The following is a 20566-nucleotide window of genomic DNA, read 5'->3' as shown; positions in this document are numbered from 1 at the left end:
CACATTGACCATTTTATATTCTTACATCCTGCACAGCAAGTAGTTTAAAGACCAATCTGTCAGGCTGAAATCCTATACAGTGGTGCCTCGGGTTACAGATGCTTCAGGTTACAGATGCTTCAGGTTACAGACTCTGCTAACCCAGAAATAGTACCTCAGGTTAAGAACTTTACTTCAGGATGACAACAGAAATCGTGTGGCGGCGGCGTGGCGGCAGCGGAGGCCCCATTAGCTAAAGTGGTACCTCAGGTTAAGAACAGTTTCAGGTTAAGAACAGACCTCCAGAATGAATTAAGTTCTTAACCCAAGGTACCACTGTATCCACTTACTAGGGAGTAAGTCCCATTTGATTCAATAGGACTTGCTACTTTGGGCACTAGGTGGAAATCCTAACTGACACAACATAGGGAATAACAATCAGTTAACGACAACATAGGAAATGAAAAGGAATCATTTCACATTACTTCAGGCATAGGCAAACTCTGCCCTCCAGATGTTCTGGGACTACAACTCCCATCATCCCTGACCACTAGACCTGTTAGCTTGGGATGATGGGAGTTGTAGTCCCAAAACGCCTGGAGGGCTGAGTTTGCCTATGCCTGCATTACTTTATAGGGCAGGTGTGGGTAAGTTGTGTCTCTCTGATTGTGTATTTGTGGGCTCCACAGCTGCCGACAGGATAGCTCAGCTAGTTAGTGTCTGGTGTTGATAACGCCAAGGTTGCAGGTTCGATGCCCGTAAGAGACACTTGCATATCCTTGCATTGCAGGGGGTTGGACTAGATGATCCTCAGGATCCCTTCCAACTCTGTGATCCTAGGAAGCTCCTTCTTAATGATCTGACCTCCTCCCCACATCCCAAGCCTCTTACTAGACAATGCAGCATGCAGGGGGTGGGGGAGAAGAAAAGGAAAAGAAATATGTTTAACCTTAGTTCATTCACTTGCCCCAATCCTCAGATTAAGTTGCTTCCCCTAAACCAAAGAATAGTTCTCTTTTAATTTTCTTTCACTTTGTAACCACACACATACCCACAAAGAAAGAACAGGAACTGAAGACATAATGATTTGTCCAAACATGCCTTGCGAAGGTATGCTTGGAAGCACAAAGATGTTTCTGAAGGGAGATGAATTAAATACAAATGCATCAAAATTGGTTCCTTCCTGTGCTTACAGGGCTTCAGAGAGATGCGGCTCCTAACCTTGCATAGGGCAGAACAGATTTTGTGAAAAACCCAGACCAGGGGGTGATGGGAAACGCAGTTTACTGCAATGCAGCCTATGGCAACCGTAATCGTCAGTATACACAGACAGAGTGACACACTCACTCATCATAAACATTCTTTCCAACAATTATTCCTGGAATCCTGGGATACACTCCGTGGTTGCCCAGTTGCATAAAGACCATGTTTTCATTGTTGTTTCATTGTTTCTTCAGGCTCAGCAACCCAAGTCGTGCAGTATAAGAGGAAACACAGAGCAAATAAGGCAGGCCACGGTGGAGCCCACCAAATCTCTTCTGTAGGTCTGTATCTTCTAGAGCAAAACAGAGCTGAGGGGGGAAAGGACACAAATTCCAAAGCGCTTCCTTGAAATGTGCACCTATTAGCACCAGATGGCTGCAGAAAAACACAGATGTGCTTCCTTCCAGGAATCACTGTGTTTCCTTTTGGAAATGGGGCACAGTGGAGACGGTGGTGTCTTAATGATGTCTGTTTTATTTACACATATCTACAACCTGAGCCTACGATGGAGGGGTTCACAGAATTATCCAAGAGGGCCTTGCTTCCCCCCGCCCCCAGCCTTGGATTTACACAGAAATCAAACATTGCTCTGACTCTCTTTGGCTTCCCAGCCTGTTGCTTCCTGCTTCTAGCTCACTTCACTCAACTCAGGGGTCCCCAAACTAAGGTTCGCGGGCTGGATAAGGCCCGAGGGACTCGTTTATCTGGCCCACGGTGACCGCCACCGCCCGCTGCCACCGCCTGCTCTTACCAGCGCTGCCAGGTCGGAGGAGCACTGGAAATAGCTTGTGCGCATGCACATGTGTTATTTCCGGTGTGCATCCAAGTCGAAGGAGGCCCATGCACATGCTCACAAGCTACTTCCGGTGCTCCTCCGACCCAAAAGTGTGCAGGAAATAGTGTGTGTGCACGTGTATGGGCACGTACTCCCCCGCCCTCCAGCCGCTGGAGACACCGGCTGACCCCTGACTCAACGCTCTGCTTTCAACTCTGCCTTTGCCCTTCTAACTACCCGCAAATGGGCGCCCACCCATTTGCTGCCTTGCTCAGAGCCCCTTCCTTTGCTCCCTTTAATGGTCCATCACCCAGGCTATCACCTCACCAGGAAGCTAATCTGGCCTTTCCCAAAATTAGAAGGGGAGCCAAGCATTCAGCACCGACCCTCCTAAAACTCGTAACAATATAGATTCCTACAACTTGGGTGCCCCATCCAGAGATTCTCCCACATAAGTATGATTGAAATGAACGAGAGCAGCAGAAGACCCCGGTAGTGTAATTTATGCCCTTGGATTACAAGGACATAAAAATCATTTCATTTGCAGAACAAAATCAAACAATTTCTATGGTGGTGTCGGTCAGTTTATATTAACTGAAACAAAGGCCACTGGAGGAGAATACAATGTCTGGGACTTATGACTTCTGAGAGCTATTTTTACATGACTTTGGCTTGTTCCCACATGACACACGTGATGTTTAAGAAAGAAAGGAAAATATTGTTATGACAAAACTCCCTTCTCATCTACACTGAGCAGAGCAAGAGCTTCTCACCCTCATTTTAATGTTGACTTTTTGTGATCCCACAGAGGAGGAAAGAAAGAAAGAAAGAAAGAAAGAAAGAAAGAAAGAAAGAAAGAAAGAAAGAAAGAAAGGAGAGGTAGATTTTTATTAGCTGGACGAAACAGGCAAAATAAACATTGCTCAGTTTCTTTCTTTCTTTCTTTCTTTCTTTCTTTCTTTCTTTCTTTCTTTCTTTCTTTCCAAACCATTTTTGTTGTTGCTTTTTTAAAATAGTAGCTTCCACATAAAGCTCATCTCTTATGAATGAACAAATGATGTTTGTTCAGAGTTTAGACAAACTGCATCCCATATATAATGGCGGGCATTTCCTCTTCGGGAAGATCTCCAGTGAATCAGGACATTCAGACAAACCTCTCGACATTAAAAGCCATCCTCCCCCAGGCTAAGCTCAGTTTATCCAAAGCTATGCTTATTACATGTGCTTTGGTCAGCAGATATGCAAGGACAGACAATAGGGTCTTTTCTGAAAACAATAGCCAGTATTAAGAATGTCATCAGCTATAATGGCCATGAGGGGGGACAACTCTGCTTTCATATGAAAGCTTTTATAAGGGAACAGCTTGTGTGAGTGCCTGTGTGTTTCATAGTTATGGTTTTTTCATTTTTGAAAAAGAAAAAGAAAGATCCACCAACATGAAGCAGGAACAGCCCCTCCAGTCTTCTTCGAAGACTTGGTTCATGAAAGGTACTATTTACAGTGCATGCCCAGGTCCCAAGAATGGAAATATTAGGTAATAATAAAATCCCAGAGCTAAGCTTACTAAATGCTAAAATCTTTCTCACACTGCTATATTTTATAGAGCACAAGGGACTTCATCATAGGAACAAGCCTTCCAATTGCAGACTGTGTGTTGAATCATCATCATAAAAATAAATAGAAATACGTACTCAAAGAGTAATAATAATAATAATACTCTATTTATATTCTGCTCTTCTACTTGAAGTACCCAGTATTCCTTCATTTAATAAAAATTTTCAAGGTTCGTACTCAACCCAGCCCATAAAATAAAAGGTTCATTCATGCACAAAAGCATAGATCTACTCCTTTCAGCATTGGGGGGCAGTGGGAAGGAAAAAAGAAAGAAATTGGTTATGCTTTGATAGCTGAATCAACGAAAGCAACTCAGGGACTTGTCCAAAGGGATGGGGGAAAGGTTAGCTGGCTGTTGCTGCATTACTTGCAGTGTTTTTCTTCACTTGGGTATAATGTTTTTTGACAGTAGCCACGGGGCTTGCCTGCCACTTCAGTAACCCTACCGGTCTTTCCGCGATGAATGGATGTGTGTGTGGAAATTAGGGGGAACAGTCGCTTTTCCCCTTAATTTCATCAAATTACATGCATGGTGATTTTCGATAAGCCAGGCCGCAATGCCGTTTCCCTTTGGCTTGCATGCACCTTAAAATAAAATAGAACATTCTAAACAACCCCTTTTCCATATCTGAACAGACAGCAAAGATAAGCACTTCCTTATGCCCCTTTTCAATTAAAACCATAGATGGTCCACAGTGACATTATTTAAAAAATGTAAGAATATTGGAGAGCAATTTAACCCATTACCGACTCAAAACAAACTGCTGCTCCCCACTGAGAGGGACAGGAAAAACCCACCTTGCTTTCTTCCTATAGATACTGAACATTTCATGCAAATAGCCGAGTAGCTTATGTTTGCTTCCATACCTTAGAATAAAAGGGGCAGAGGTCAGATACCAGATCCAAGGTCCCCCTCAAAGAGAGATGCCCTCATTTGCAAAACAAATGTGTTCTAAGCTTGCCCTATACCCAAACATCTTATTTCTATGTGGAACTCAATCATGTAAGCACCCACCAGGAACCTGAAGTGGTACAGTCCAGATACAGATTTTTACCACCATTTCTGCTAGGAGAAGCTATTGATACCAGGGGTCAGGAATCTCTTTCACCCCAAGGACCACAGTCCCTCCAGAGTCCTGGCACAGGCCTTGTCTAAACATTTCTAGATCCCTGCTTGTGAAAGGGCCTAAGCTGCATCAAAATGTTGGCAGAGGTGAAATGAAGGTCTGCCCATTAAAGAAGGCACACTGGGGCCTTGGGTGCAATGAAAGGACAAACTTGAAACGTTTTAGGCATTTTCTGTAGCTTAACCATAAATTTCCCAACTCCCCGCGACAGTGGTCCACAAAGGGAATCAGGCCACCTGGAAACCAAAATTGGGTTGGAAGCCAGACTCAGGTGGATCCAGAACTCAGTAATCAAGAAATACATGGAGCAGAATTCCCACCTCTCATTTGAACACTCCTCTCCCAATAACAAAGACTTTTTGAACAAAGGTCTCACCACAACCTCTTTATGTCTATGGGAATTGCATCTTCTCCTAGCAAAGGCATTTGTCACCTCCTCCATCCATCGGGACAGTCACCTTGAGGTTACTCCAAAATAGTCATGAAAGGCATGGGTCAAGTTTGCCAGTGACACCTCAGAAGAACACTATCATGGCTGTTAGTTCAGTGTTCAACCAACAAACTTGGAAATGCCACGTTCTTTTTCTCCACCACCTCTTCAGCTGCTAGGTCTTTGCTCAACTCCCACATAAAGCCCATCGAATTCCATGGAGTATCGGTATCGACCCTACTTTGGGAATCAGTGACTAAGGACTTCAAAGTAATAGCCAGCATCTTGACTTGGGCTCTGAAACGAATTGAAAACCAGCACAGACAGCCCAAGATTGGAGCGATCTGCTTTGTGGAATAAAAATCCAGTACTGACAACATTCAGACATGTCCAAATAGCAGGGCAAAGGCTTTTAAAGTTGCAAAATGCTATTTATACTTACTTGTGGAGTAAATCCTGCTGAAATCAAAGTGAGTTACTTCTACATAGACATGCATATGTGAAAGTATCTTTGCATATTAGTCTTAAACAAGTTTACCTGGATTTCAATAGGGTTGACTTCCAGAAAGTGGGTTTCATTGATTAGAAAACTACAGGCACCCAGGAAGCATATGTGGAAGTGGAAAGAGGGCTAAAAAAAATTCCCACTTTTGTTCATGAGCTTTTGTTCAATGCTTTGCCTTGAAAATTCCGTTTCATCTATAATCACACAAACCTAGCACGATGACCAATTCTGTTCTGCACCCCTGTGCCATGTAATTATGTAAGTAATTAGCAAGCAAGATTCTGTAATGCTTGAATCTCAGGTTAATTGAAACTTAACACCTGCCTGGACTGGTAATGGATGTAATAATATAACAAGATCAGGTCCTATTGAATTGCATAAGCTTTTCAAGCTGGGAGGTTTTGATCTTTTCTGTAATAGTTTTAACACAGAGCTAGAAGAAAGTATTGTGTGTTTGTGGATCATGTTGAAAAATAAGCCTGAGACTGAAAATGAAGACAACCCCCCCCCCCCATTCAATCCACTTTAAAAGGGGAATGGGAAAAACCAGTGAATCTTTTTAACTGGAAGAAAAAGTAGTTACCTTGCTAAAAACATGGTTGTTCCTAGCGGACTATTTAACTAAGATGCTTAAGCCTGTGGAGGCAATAGAAGCAAGACCCCAATCCTTCTTATCTTATATGAGAGTTGTTGGCATCTGTCTGTCTTGTGAGGCAGTGAAGGAGTGCCCCTTTGGGGTGAACTCAAACCACTGGAGAGTCACAGCGCCTGCTGCAGCTGCGGACAACTATACAGGAGAGACATGTTTTATTGCAGCGGAGGCAGATGATGGTGTCCGGTTGCGCTGCTGCAGATGCACCACAGCGTTTCTTCTCTCTGTGCTCCCCTCCCAACAGTCATTACTCCTCTGGTCACTGCTGTGGGTACACGACCTGGCTGTCTGTCTCCAGGCACTGCGGTCATCAACAAGGGATTCCCACACAGTGGGGTTTGCAATATACAGTGTGACACTAGATTAGATGGGGATGGTGAGTCTCATGGAAAACGTTTTTTTACATGTGTGTATATTCCACCTGAGTCTCGTTCAGCCAGGAGGGGAGAGCTATTTTAGGTAAAGATAACTTCCCAGACCAGTAACAAGGGGCAAATTAATCCCCAGGGTCTGTTAAATTAAATGGGATACCTCAGGAGTGGGATTGCTAAGAGAATGGGCTAACTGATGAGAAGTGCCCCTTTCTCATGAATTACTGTAACAGGCGTCATAACTAAGTAAGGGAACGAGAGCGAAGTAACGGAAACCGAGTTAAGCATTTTTACCACCCATTCTAGAAACCTGAACATCTACCTGAAGTGTAACCACTAATTTCTGAGTAATGGAAGTTTAAGAAAAGCTGTGCATATACTACTGTGTTTAAGCATCGTTTAAGTAATAAGTTAACTTTTACCTGAAAGAACGCATCTCCTGACCCAACTTGGTTTCACCAACTCCCCCCCCCCTTGTAAATAAAACTCTTCTTGTTCAATCAACTCCTTCCTGAATCAAAGTGCCCCCATACACAGTACCCCACAAGATAGCATGTTGGAAATTGTAGAAATTAATGTAATTGGCATATGCTGTGGTGGGTCTGCTTTATTTAATTGGGGGCACAGTTAGAAGAAGAAGCGTTTGGATTTGATATCCCACTTTATCACTATCCTAAGGAGTCTCAAAGTGGCTAACAATCTCCTTTCCCTTCCTCCCCCACAACAAACACTCTGTGAGGTGAGTGGGGCTGAGAGACTTCAGAGAAGTGTGACTGGCCTAAGGTCACCCAGCAGCTGCATGTGGAGGAGTGGAGACGCGAACCTGGTTCACCAGATTACGAGTCTACCGCTCTTAACTACTACACCACACTGGCTCTAGCAGAGCGAGTCCTATACAACAAAATGCTTACAATTTAAGGAAAGCCAAGATAGGTTGTAGCATTTCTGCACCATCAATATTTTTACCAAGAACATTTCAAAAAGGCAAAATAAAGTTTGCTTTTATTGGGCGGGGGGTGGGGCAACCACAACCACAACCACAACCACTGCCTTAGTTCTCCTGCTCAGGTATATCAAGTCACTGTGATGGTTTTAAGGTGTCCACATGCTCTACCTTATGGAGGGCAGTTCTCTATTTGAATGTGTTTTCGTAGTCCAGATGAAAGATTGAAGTTGCCCATCCCTAGTTAGTAGCACCTGGGCAGAAGACCGAACAGGCAAACAGGTCACCTGCTCAAAGGCTTCCCCGGTATGGTGAGCTGTATTTCTAATAGTAATTTTGGTTTTGCCCCCTTCCCCTTATTTTGAATTCAATTATAATAATAAATTCTAAATGTGCATCTATACACACAAATTAATATATATTCGATGAGAATGTGTGTCTTCCTTTCTACTCTTTTTTTGAGGGTGACACATAAGTGGTTATTGTGCTTGTATATGTCATATATAGAGTGAGAAAGAGAGAGAGAAATGTATGGGTGCTCTATGGATGTTCCTCTGTCTCCACTATAACCATGCACACACATATATTATTATTATTTATTGAATTTATACCTGGAGGTCTCAGGGCGGTTCACAGAATAAAATCAAAATATAAAAACAAAAAATGTCCAATCAAAATTAAAACAACAACCCAATAAAGAAAACACCCCACATTTTAAAAGGGCATACGATGCCAATCAAATCAACCCAAGACGTGGTTAAAAAGGAATGTTTTTGCCTGGCACCTAAAGGTGTATAATGAAGGCGTCAGTCGAACTTCCTGTAGGGCAGTCAAGTGTGGTAGAAGGAGCATCTTTTCAGCTGTGGCTAGCAGGGTTGCCATATGTCCTCTTTTTCCAGGACACACCCTCTTTTTCATAGGTAAGAGTCTCCACAGTGATCCATAGTTAAAAGTAGAAGCCGTCAAATGTGTCCTCTGTTTTTTGCTCTTCAGAACATGACAACCCTAGCAGGCCACCGGCTCCCCTGCTGTGTTTTTAACAAGGCAAACTCTGAGCACTGGAGGCCCCTTGGAAATATCTGATGAGTTGAAAGACTACCGCTAATTTGCATGCGCTATACATATATAATTGGCATGATTTGCATAAATATAGAAGGCACCAGGCTCCAGTGGATGCTGGTGGGTGGCATTTCTTCTGCATGTGCCTGATTAGAAGGTTCGTTTTGATGAAACCATTCCTGAAATGTTGGGAAGAGAAAGGAAAAGCAGGCTTCCCTCATAGGCCGGCTAGGGCCTATCATAGATGATCAGGACATGACACAGCTCTTTAAGAGAATGAGGTGAGGTGAACCAGCAATTATAGGTTGAAAAGACAACACCCTTTGAGTCTTTTCAGATGGGTTGCCTGTATTTTGAAGCCCTTTTTCTACAGCACTGAGAGTTTACTTACATTTTGAAAATAAAAACTGGGATGCTGTATTCTCCTGATAAGCTTCACCTGTAAGGAACTCCAAATGCTTTATCATCTAGATAGCTTTTTGCATTTTAAGGCTGCCATCCTATGCACACTTACCTAGGAGTAAGCCCCACTGGACTCAGTAGGACTTGTTTTTTTATAGTAAATATACATAGCTAATCTGCAAAAGTTTTTAGCATGTATAAAGGGGAATATGGATTTGGACTTTCAGGAGCTGAGAGGTACCACACACATATCCTCAGACTTTTAAATAATTGTATTCCTACAGACTTTTATATTTCAAAATTATTGTTAGCCTACCTTTGGAGGATACAAATACTTTTAAGGCAGCTAACAAGTACATTAATATAAAAAAGTTTTTCTTTTAACAAAATTTATAGACTGCTTGATTACATAACAGAAATCTCCCAGTTGTTGACATAAAATAGTGTAAAATAGTTATGAAAAGTAGCAATAAAACCAACAAATGATTAAAAGCAACTAGACATAATAAAAATACACGTCTAGATAGGCTTGCTAAAACAACATTTCCACCCTCAGCCAGCATTTAGGCAGGGAGTTCCGGAGCGAAGCGGGGAGTGTGGCGCGGTGCTGAGAGTTAACTGCTTCTTCCATGGAGTGAAGCCATGCAGCTGTTGCCGGAGAGCGCCGACCTTTTTCCTGTGGCAATTCGGCTAAGAAAAAACTACCCGTGAGTAGGTTAAGTCTGAAGATCGGGGAACTTAAGGGGAAAAAAGGATTAATTTGGCACCGAAGCGGGAAGGTGTAAACAGGAAGTCCGCCTTCCTTTTATGTAAATAGATCAAAGCAAAGGCTGTCAAAGCAAAGAGCCTGAAAACTGCGTTGAAATAGACTCAAATGCTACATCAATAAAAAGAGAATTCCCTCCCTGTGGTGTGGGGAGAGGGGAAGGAGAAGAGGAAGTATCTTTTGCCCGCGAAAGAAGAGAGAAAGGGAACTAAGACCACCACTTAATGCCTGGGAACGGACTGTCAAGGGACATTGAAACTGCTGTATTGGGAAACGCGCTGTTAAGGATAATGTAACTTTTTGACAGATAGCTTTGTAAGAAGGATACTTTGATTCTGAAAAGTCTTACTTGATCTGAAAATGTTGCTCTTTTTGACTAAAGGGGGGAATTTTGAAAGTTGGAATAGTTATTTTACTGTTACAAACTGGAACTGCTATTGTGTCCCCCTAGAGGAACTTTGAAATAGCTACAATTGGCCAGGGAATTCTCCACTCTAAATTGGCCATACCAAAGGGGAATTTTACATCACAAACAAGTAATCGTGGGACTGACCTTGATCCTTAGATAAAGTGTTATGGCTGATTTGACTCAGGAAAAAACAACAAGATCTGGTAAAATTAGACTGCAGCAGTGTAGACCGTCAGCATCTGGCCTCCCTGCCCCACCAGGGGAAGATCCAGCCCAGGTGGTGTCTAAAGGAATGGCAGCTGAAGGGGGCTTAGCTACAGCCTTAGATAAAAATTTTGAATCTTTGGAAAAGTTGAGCAAACAAGTGGCTGAAGCGACAACTAAAATTGATCAAAACACTACAAGCATTAATAATTTGGGGCAGAAGGTGAATTCAAATACAGAATCTATTGAGAAACTGCTGCAGGAATCTACTTCGAACCGAAAAATAGCTGAAGAAGCTAAAGAAAAAGCATTGGCTGTAGAGGAAAAGATATCACCGATTTGTAGGCAGCTTGAGGACCATAAGTCTTTGCTGTCTATGATTGAATTGAAAGAAAAAAAAAATAAGGATTAGGGCTGTACCTGAACTTGAGAAGGACAGTTTGACTGACTTTCTTACGCAAGAATTTGCAGACTTCTGGAATTTAGACTCAGACAAGTTGGATTTTAAGATATTAAGTGCGTTCAGACTTGGAAGAGGGGGGAGAAAGAACAGGGAGAGAGACTGTTTGATTACCCTCCGATAAAGAGAGGAGAGAGACAAAATATTAAGTCTGCACTTCCAAAGAGCCTTGGAAATAGGTGAATCAAGAGTGGAGATATTCAAGGACATCCCTAAACATCTTTTGGATCTTAGGTCTAACTACGGAGATCTAGTCGCCCTGCTAAGAGGAAATAGAACCATCTTCAGGTGGGAATTCCCCCAAGGCCTATATTTTACCCTTAAAGGGAAAAAGTTCAAAATAAGATCAGTGGAAGATAAAGAAAAATTTCTGAAAGAACACTGAGAAGACCTGCAAAAAGAAGTTGAAGAAGAGTTAAGAGCCTTAAAACCAGGAATACGAGACATAGTACCACTACCTTTGGGATTGGACAAGTTAGGGAAGACGATACCACCGACAGAACAAGAACAACTACTTGGTGCAGTTGGAGGAAAGTAAAATAAATACATCATGTCTCTGCAACTATTAAGTTGGAATATTCATGGACTTAATTCCCCGGAGAAAAGGAAAAAAGTTTTTCATTTATTGAAAAAGGAACAATTGGACTTGATTTGTTTGCAGGAAACACATGTGATAAGGCTTCATAGGAAAGTATTGATTAATAAAAGTTTGGGCCAGGAGTTCATTTCTTCAGACAAGGTTAAAAAGAGAGGAGTAGTAATTTATGCCAAAGAAAGCCTATCACCGAAATTTATTTTTAAAGATGACCAAGGAAGATATGTGGCAATTGAAATTCAAACACAAGGAGAAAAATTCTTGATAGTAGGAGTATATGCACCAAATGAGGGGAAATCTGAATTCTTTAAGAAGTTGCATGAGACATTGTTAGACTATATGGATTACAACATTATTATGATGGGAGATATGGATGGAGTGGTATCTACAAATATGGACAAGTCGCAGAGACAGCTAGTTACTAAAGATGGCAGACTACCAAAAACCTTTTTTGAGATGACTGACAATATGGACTTGATTGACATTTGGAGAATAAAGAACCCCTTGGGTAGAGAGGGGACCTTCTTCTCTGAAGCCAAACTGACATGGACAAGAATTGACCAAATCTGGATAACTAGAGAACTGTCACCTAAGACTCGAAAAGTGGAAATTTGCCCTAAAACTTGCTCTGACCATAACGCTGTGAAAATGGAGATGAAGCTAACACCTGCCAGTTCCTTCAGATGGAGGATGAATGACACCTTGTTTAGAGATCAAGAAGTTACTAAGAAGGCCCCAAAAACCTTGAGAGACTATTTTGAGATAAACATGAACACTACCATCGAAAAAAGAGTAATCTGGGATGCAAGTAAAGCAGTTATGAGGGGGTTTCTTATTCAACAGAATGCAATAAAGAAGAGAACTCAAAATGAGAAAAAAGATAAAATCTTGGAAAAAATAAAAGAGGGTGAGAAGAGATTGAGAGCGAAACCAAAGTCACAAGAGATTCTGAGAGAAATAAAGTTATACCAAGTTCAATATATGAAGATGATGAATCAGGAAATAGAATGGAAAATTAAACAGATGAGACAAAGGACATTTGAATCGGCTAATAAATGTGGGAAAACTGTTAGCCTGGCAAATGAAAAAAAGACAAAAACTTAACACCATTACCAACTTGGAAGTGGAAGGAAAGAACATCCAGAATCCAGTGGAAATTAGAAAATGCTTCCAGAGGTATTTTAAACAGTTATACTCACAAGGGCCACAGAAAGAGGTCGATTTAGACCAATTTCTAAAAATAAATGGACTTCAAAAAATCTCTCAAGAAAACAAGTCAATGTTGAACTACAAAATAACAGAACAGGAGGTGGAAGGTGCCATTCAGAACATGCAGTTGGGCAAATCTCCAGGGCCAGATGGTTTAACCTCAAAATATTATAGATCTTTGAAGGACTGGATAATACAACCACTAGAGGTTTGTAATGAAATTTTGGAGGGGGAAAAAGCGCCAGAGTCGTGGAAAGAAGCTTATATTACACTAATACCAAAAAATGAGTCTGAAAAGACGCAACTTAAGAATTACCGCCCCATATCCCTGCTTAATGTGGATTACAAAATTTTTGCAGACATTTTGGCTAAAAGACTGAAAAAAGTCCTAGTAGAGGAGATACACAAGGACCAAGCAGGCTTTCTCCCGGGCAGACACTTGTCTGACAATACAAGAAATATAATTAATATTTTAGAGAAGCTGCAAGTGAATATTAACACTAAAGCTGTCTTAATCTTTGTAGATGCGGAGAAAGCCTTTGACAATATTTCTTGGAGTTTCATGAAGAAAAATCTTCAGGGGATGGGGGTTGGCCAAGGGTTTGAAAATGGTATAGGTGCAATTTATTCAGAGCAAAAGGCCAAACTAATAGTTAACAATGTGGTAACAGAGGAATTTAAGATAGAAAAAGGGACACGACAAGGCTGCCCAATTTCCCCATTGCTTTTTATTTCGGTCCTGGAGGTTCTGCTAAACATGATCAGAAGGGACCGTTTGATCAAGGGCATACAGGTCGGAGCTAAACAGTACAAATTGAAAGCTTTTGCAGATGACTTAGTATTGCCGTTACAGGAGCCAGAATCTAGTACTAAAAGAGTATTAGAATTGATTCAGGAATTTGGTCATGTGGCAGGATTTAAGTTGAATAAGTTAAAAACTAAGGTGCTTGAGAAAAATTTAAGACCGATTGAGAAAGAGAGGTTTCAGAAGGAGACAGGTTTAACATTAGTCAAGAAAGTAAAATACCTGGGGGTGAATATGACCGCTAAGAATTTAAACTTATTTAAAGACAACTATGAGAAATGTTGGTCAGAAGTGAAAAAGGACTTAGAGATATGGTCAAACTTGAAGCTTTCCTTGTTAGGTCGAATTGCTGTCATAAAGATGAATGTATTGCCAAGAATGTTATTTTTGTTTCAATCATTGCAAATTTTGGACAAAATGGACTGTTTCAAGAAGTGGCAGAGAGACATTTCTAGATTTGTCTGGCAGGGCAAGAAGCCCAGAATAAAATTTAAAATATTAACTGATGCAAAGGACAGAGGTGGATTTGCCCTGCCAGACCTTAAACTTTACTATGAGTCAGCAGCATTTTGATGGCTGAAAGAATGGCTGCTTCTTGAGAACACAGACATTTTGGATCTAGAAGGTATTAACAATGTTTTTGGGTGGCATGCATATTTGTGGTACGACAAGGTTAAAGCACATAAAGCATTTAAAAACCATATTGTCAGAAGAGCATTGTTTAATGTCTGGATAAGATATAAAGACTTACTTGAAAACAAAACCCCAAGGTGGTTATCACCAATGGAGGCGAAGGCTCAGAAAAAACTTAATATGGAGGTCAAATGGCCAAAATATTGGGAAATTTTGGAACAAGAAGGAGACAAATTGAAATTGCAGAGTTTTGAGAAATTAAAAGATAAAGTGTGAGACTGGCTTCACTACTATCAGATAATGGAGGCATATAACTTGGATAAGAAAATTGGCTTCCAGGTGGAAAAAACAAAATTAGAAACAGAACTGTTAGAACCTAAAACCAAGACTATGTCAAAGATGTATAACTTGCTGTTGAAATGGAATACTCAGGATGAAACGGTGAAATCTGCTATGATTAAATGGGCACAAGATGTTGGACATAACATTATGTTTGCTGACTGGGAACAGTTGTGGACCACAGGTATGAAATTTATGGCATGTAATGCCCTAAGAGAGAATATTATGAAAATGATATACAGGTGGTACATGACACCAGTCAAGCTTGCAAAAATCTATCATTTGCCCGATAATAAATGTTGGAAATGTAAAGAATCTGAAGGTACATTCTTTCACCTTTGGTGGACGTGCCCAAGGATTAAGGCTTTCTGGGAGATGATTTATAATGAAATGAAAAAGGTATTTAAATATACCTTCCTGAAGAAACCAGAGGCCTTTCTCTTGGGCATGGTCAGCTAATTGGTGCCAAAGAAGGATAGAACTTTCTTTATGTATGCCACAAGAGCAGCAAGAATACTCATCGCAAAGTACTGGAAGACACAAGATCTACCCACCCTGGAAGAATGGCAGATGAAGGTGATGGACTATATGGAACTGGCAGAAATGACTGGCAGAATCCGAGACCAGGGAGAAGAGTCGGTGGAAGAAGATTGGAAAAAGTTCAAAGATTATTTACAGAAACACTGTAAAATTAATGAATGTTAGAATGATGTTGGATAGAAACTAAGTGGTCTTTTGCTGTAATGCTATAAGGGAATATGAGAAAATGGTTATTAATAGGTAAAAAAAAATTAATGTTATAATATTTAAAAATTGAAGATTAAGATGAATGAAGAGGGGAGGGATTTGCTGAATTAACAATTGGAACTGGAATACAGAAAAGGAAGGCGTGAGGAGGTCCAGGAAATAAGCAAATGAAAAATATGTGATAGAAAGATTGAACTGTTTTTTAACTATTTTTATTTTGTATTTTTCTTTTTTCTTTTTCTTTTGTAATTTTTTAAAAATCTTAATAAATATCTTACAAAGGCAAATGTAACTTCTGTAGGCTGAAGCAATCAAGCGGGAATATATCTGGTAAGGAATTCACTTACACAAACTAGTCTTGAACTATTGATGCCTTTAAATACTATGAGTAACTTGTTGAAATTGGCACAGTAACACATGGGCAGCCAACACAGATCTTTGAGAAAGGATGCTGGCAGCATTTTTCACTGTATGCATCAAAATAAATGTTATCTGGTCCTTTCCCACAGAGCAGCTGGTATCAGTTGGATGGTGGTTAGAAGGAAGATCTGCACACACACAAACACCAGTGATGTTCTACGAAATTTGCAGGAGTCTGATTGTGGGTCACTTGGTTGATTTTGCAACCCCGTTGGTCTTCATGCAAAAATAAAAATGGGTGCCATCTGAGGGCTGGGTGTTCAGTGATTCTGTACTGCATGGGCTGCTGAATGGTTGCTTGGTGCAATGGACGAGAGCTGCATCTAGCCACTGACGCTGGCCTCTGATCACTTGGCTGGCAAGAGAGGAGGAAATGAGCAGCGTTATCCTAAAGTTAGCTGTGCTCTGTTCAGTAAAGGAGAAGGATTGTTTGAGCTCAGCTGTGGCCATTCTGCTGCGTTTGGACATCACTGAATCAAGGCCAGTGCATGGCCTTTAATTACTCAATAATCTGCATTAAGGGGATATGCAGGTTTTGCACGGCATCAGTGACAGATGGATACTTAAAATGGCATGTGGTTAAAAATCACCTTGCATGATCAACGGGGCATCTTTCAAAATGTGTTTGCAGAGAGGCAGATAATCTACAGGAGTCGAAGCTAAATTTTCACGTGTAAGAAATCCACCAGAATATCCATCTTGGTGCATTGTTCTATCGGATATTATGCTGCGATGCTGACAAAAGTCCGTCCTGATTTCGAGGGAGCTCTCGAGAGGCAAGGTGATTGAAAGAGGGGCAGATTCTGCCTTAGCTGGCTGAGAGAGAACCGTAGCTGTGCTTCAGTCAAATCTGACCTAGTTTAAAGAAATCAGGTCATCTGTGAGCTCTTCATTACCCCCAGACTAAACAGTGCAAAAACGTAGCAGCCAGTGTCTGTCTTTTCAGCGTTCCCGCTAATTCTCATTACAACACTGTTATGTATTCCTTAATATATATTGATTTAGTCATCTGGCCACACCAAGGCTGGTAAACAGTGCCGGGGAAGGAAGTAAAGCAAACATTATTACTGACTCTTTAAAAAATAAAAAAAATTGCAGAGTAAACAAAGCCATGCCTCCAGAACTTTCCTCCAGGGAATTCAGAAACAAAGGAAGCCACAACTGCCTATCAACATTAGCCAAGACTGATGGAGTTCACCTCTTTAACACCAGCAGAATCTAAAATTCTACCAGCAGTTTCAACAGCTATTGCTGGGATCAGGGAGTGAGGGCAAGCCCTGCGTGATGTGAATTGTTTTCTGCGTTTCTTTTTCCGTGAAGACTGGTTTTGCTGCAAGGGCTCCGAGTGTATGACCTAACACTTCCTAAGACTATAGGGCTGGCTGTGCATGCATTTGTGACTACAAGCACCCGCCTGATAGATACAGTGCATCTTTTATACATCGCAGCTGTAATTGTTGTAAATATGCGAGAAACTCCAGGCTTCGTTCCCCCTAATTTCTGCTGAAATGATCAGGTCTACCATCGGGCAGAGTGAGATGGCTATTTGGTTAATGTTATTATAAGGGAGTTTATACACGCAGAGAAAAAAGGACAAGAAAAGGTTGAGTTAGGCGTGCTGGTTAACTTTGTGCTTGTTCTGCACCTGTGACTAGTTAAGCAGATGAGAGTGAGTCAGCAAGCAGGTGGGAGTGAGTCAGCACAATCTAAAGTATAAATACACTTCAGGGCAGAGGCTAGTCTGTGTTGGGACATTGCAAGGAGACTGGATGATGATTATGATAATACTTATATTATTTGCCCTGCCCATCTGGCTGGGTTTCCCCAGAATACTTTGAGCAGTTTACAGCATATATAAAAACATAAATTAAAAGTTTCCCGATACAGGGCTGCCTTCAGATGTCTTCTAAAACTTGTGTAGCTCTTTATCTCCTTGACACCTGAAGGGAGAGCGTTCCACAGGCACTGCTAGAAGGACTGTATATTACAACTGTATGTGACCTACAAGCTGTGGAACTGCATTCTACTGTCAATAAAGGCACTGACCCTACCTAAGACTATCTGATTTTTTTTGTTCCATTGGCACACTCCACTGGTGTGTTGAGTGGGCACTCTGCACATGCCCCAAAGTGTTTCAGGTACTGAATTTACAACACATTTGAAGCACATTCTCCACTCTCCCAGAGAACCCTGGGAAGTGTAGTTCAGCCCTCATGGAAGTACAGTTTGCAGGGCAAAGTGGTTGGCATGAATGGCAGGGTTGTCACACGTCCGGAATTTCCAGGACATATCCAGAATACTGCAGTCAGCAGCAGTGTCTGGGTGGAAATCGGTAAAAATGTCTGGGAAAATCCAGATGTGAGGCAGCCCATGTTGGCCGTGCCATTTTTGCCAATTTTCTATAAAAAGAGCCATATATATATATATATATATATATATGCTTTCGTAGATTTTCACGGGTACAGGAATGTAGGTTTTGGTGTCTTCGGGTGTCTTCCCGTGTAAGAGTTGGGGTGTCTAGGCGACGTTTCGACGAGGTCTCACTCGTCATCTTCAGGCTGGTGCTTTCGGCTTCTTGTTACTAGAACAGAGCAGGATCTCAGTGTTTGAGTTCCTATAAATACTGTTGAGGGGGTGTGGTGTATAGCCTCCAACGTTCTGGGCAGAGAGGAAGTTCCTAGGTTAATGTGCCTTTTCTTCTTTTGTTCATTAATTACTTGAGGGATATCTTGAGTGATTACTTGAGTGATATTCTGAGTACCACTTAGGAGGGTCATTAGGTGTGGATTAGTTGCTAAAGCTTTCGTGTCTTGACCTCTTGACCTTGTAAAGAGTTTTTCTGAGAAGATGGCTGTACTGCACTTAGTTGTGCTCTGGCTTGGCTTCGTGTATAGGGGCGAGCTGTGGTTTTGTGCCCTGTGCCAGCCAGATCTGTGTAGGGATTGCAGGGGGGTGCAGCATCCGGAGGTGCCACTATGGTTTGGCTACTGGATGGTGTCTGTAATTTATCTGTGGAGAGGGTCTGGGTTTGGGTCTGGTGTGGTTGATTGGAGATGGCGTTCTGTGTGCCTCTGGTTCTGGTGTCGGTTTTTGTGGGGAGGGCTAATTTCCAGGTGTCTGGCAGGCGGGACGTGTCGTCACGCTTGTTCATGTTGTGAGGGTGTTTCTCTATCTCGATGGCTTCCATGATTATTCTCTTGTGGTGATGTTCCATGTTAAAGAGCAATTTGGAATCTGCAAAATTAATTTCGTGTCCTGTTTCTTTCATGTGTTGGTAAAGAGAGGAAGTTTTTTCTTCTTTTTTGACGGCATTCTTGTGTTCTGCGATACGTGCATTTATTCGTCTGTTTGTTTGTCCAATGTACGTGGCTGGGCAGACTTTGCAGGGTATTTCATAGACCCCTTGGTTTTCTAACTGGATTTTATCTTTTGGGTTTCTGAGGATATTGGCTATTTTTTGGTTGGTGCAAAAGGCTGTTTTGATATTGTGTTTATGGAGGATTTTGCTAATTTTATCTGTAGTGCCCTTGATATAATTTGGCCACACGGGAAGGAAAAACTAGATAGCTTCCTCACACATCTCAACAGCCTACACCCCAAAATACAATTCACTATGGAAATAGAAGCCAACAACCAACTTCCCTTCCTTGACGTCCTAATCTACAAAAAACCTGATGGCTCCCTAGGACACACTATCTACCGGAAAAAAAACACACACCAACCGCTACTTACATGCACAATCACACCACCACCCTGCACAAATAAACTCCGTAGCCAAGACTCTCATCTCCAGAACCAAACGCCTGGCTGACAAAGACCACTTGACAACTGAGTTACAGAATCTCTCAAATGTGTTAATCGCCAACGGATACCAGCAAAACAGGGTTACGAAGCTAATCCAAAAAGAAACACCCCCCAAAAACCAAGACACAGAAGAAAACAATGGCATGGCCCTCCTTCCTTATATCAAGGGCACTACAGATAAAATTAGCAAAATCCTCCATAAACACAATATCAAAACAGCCTTTTGCACCAACCAAAAAATAGCCAATATCCTCAGAAACCCAAAAGATAAAATCCAGTTAGAAAACCAAGGGGTCTATGAAATACCCTGCAAAGTCTGCCCAGCCACGTACATTGGACAAACAAACAGACGAATAAATGCACGTATCGCAGAACACAAGAATGCCGTCAAAAAAGAAGAAAAAACTTCCTCTCTTTACCAACACATGAAAGAAACAGGACACGAAATTAATTTTGCAGATTCCAAATTGCTCTTTAACATGGAACATCACCACAAGAGAATAATCATGGAAGCCATCGAGATAGAGAAACACCCTCACAACATGAACAAGCGTGACGACACGTCCCGCCTGCCAGACATCTGGAAATTAGCCCTCCCCACAAAAACCGACACCAGAACCAGAGGCACACAGAACGCCATCTCCAATCAACCACACCAGACCCAAACCCAGACCCTCTCCACAGATAAATTACAGACACCATCCAGTAGCCAAACCATAGTGGCACCTCCGGATGCTGCACCCCCCTGCAATCCCTACACAGATCTGGCTGGCACAGGGCACAAAACCACAGCTCGCCCCTATACACGAAGCCAAGCCAGAGCACAACTAAGTGCAGTACAGCCATCTTCTCAGAAAAACTCTTTACAAGGTCAAGAGGTCAAGACACGAAAGCTTTAGCAACTAATCCACACCTAATGACCCTCCTAAGTGGTACTCAGAATATCACTCAAGTAATCACTCAAGATATCCCTCAAGTAATTAATGAACAAAAGAAGAAAAGGCACATTAACCTAGGAACTTCCTCTCTGCCCAGAACGTTGGAGGCTATACACC

This window comes from Podarcis bocagei (genome assembly GCF_964188305.1).
Source record: "Podarcis bocagei genome assembly, chromosome: 3".
NCBI lineage: Eukaryota > Metazoa > Chordata > Lepidosauria > Squamata > Lacertidae > Podarcis > Podarcis bocagei.
Note: the sequence above shows the minus strand (reverse complement) of the source record.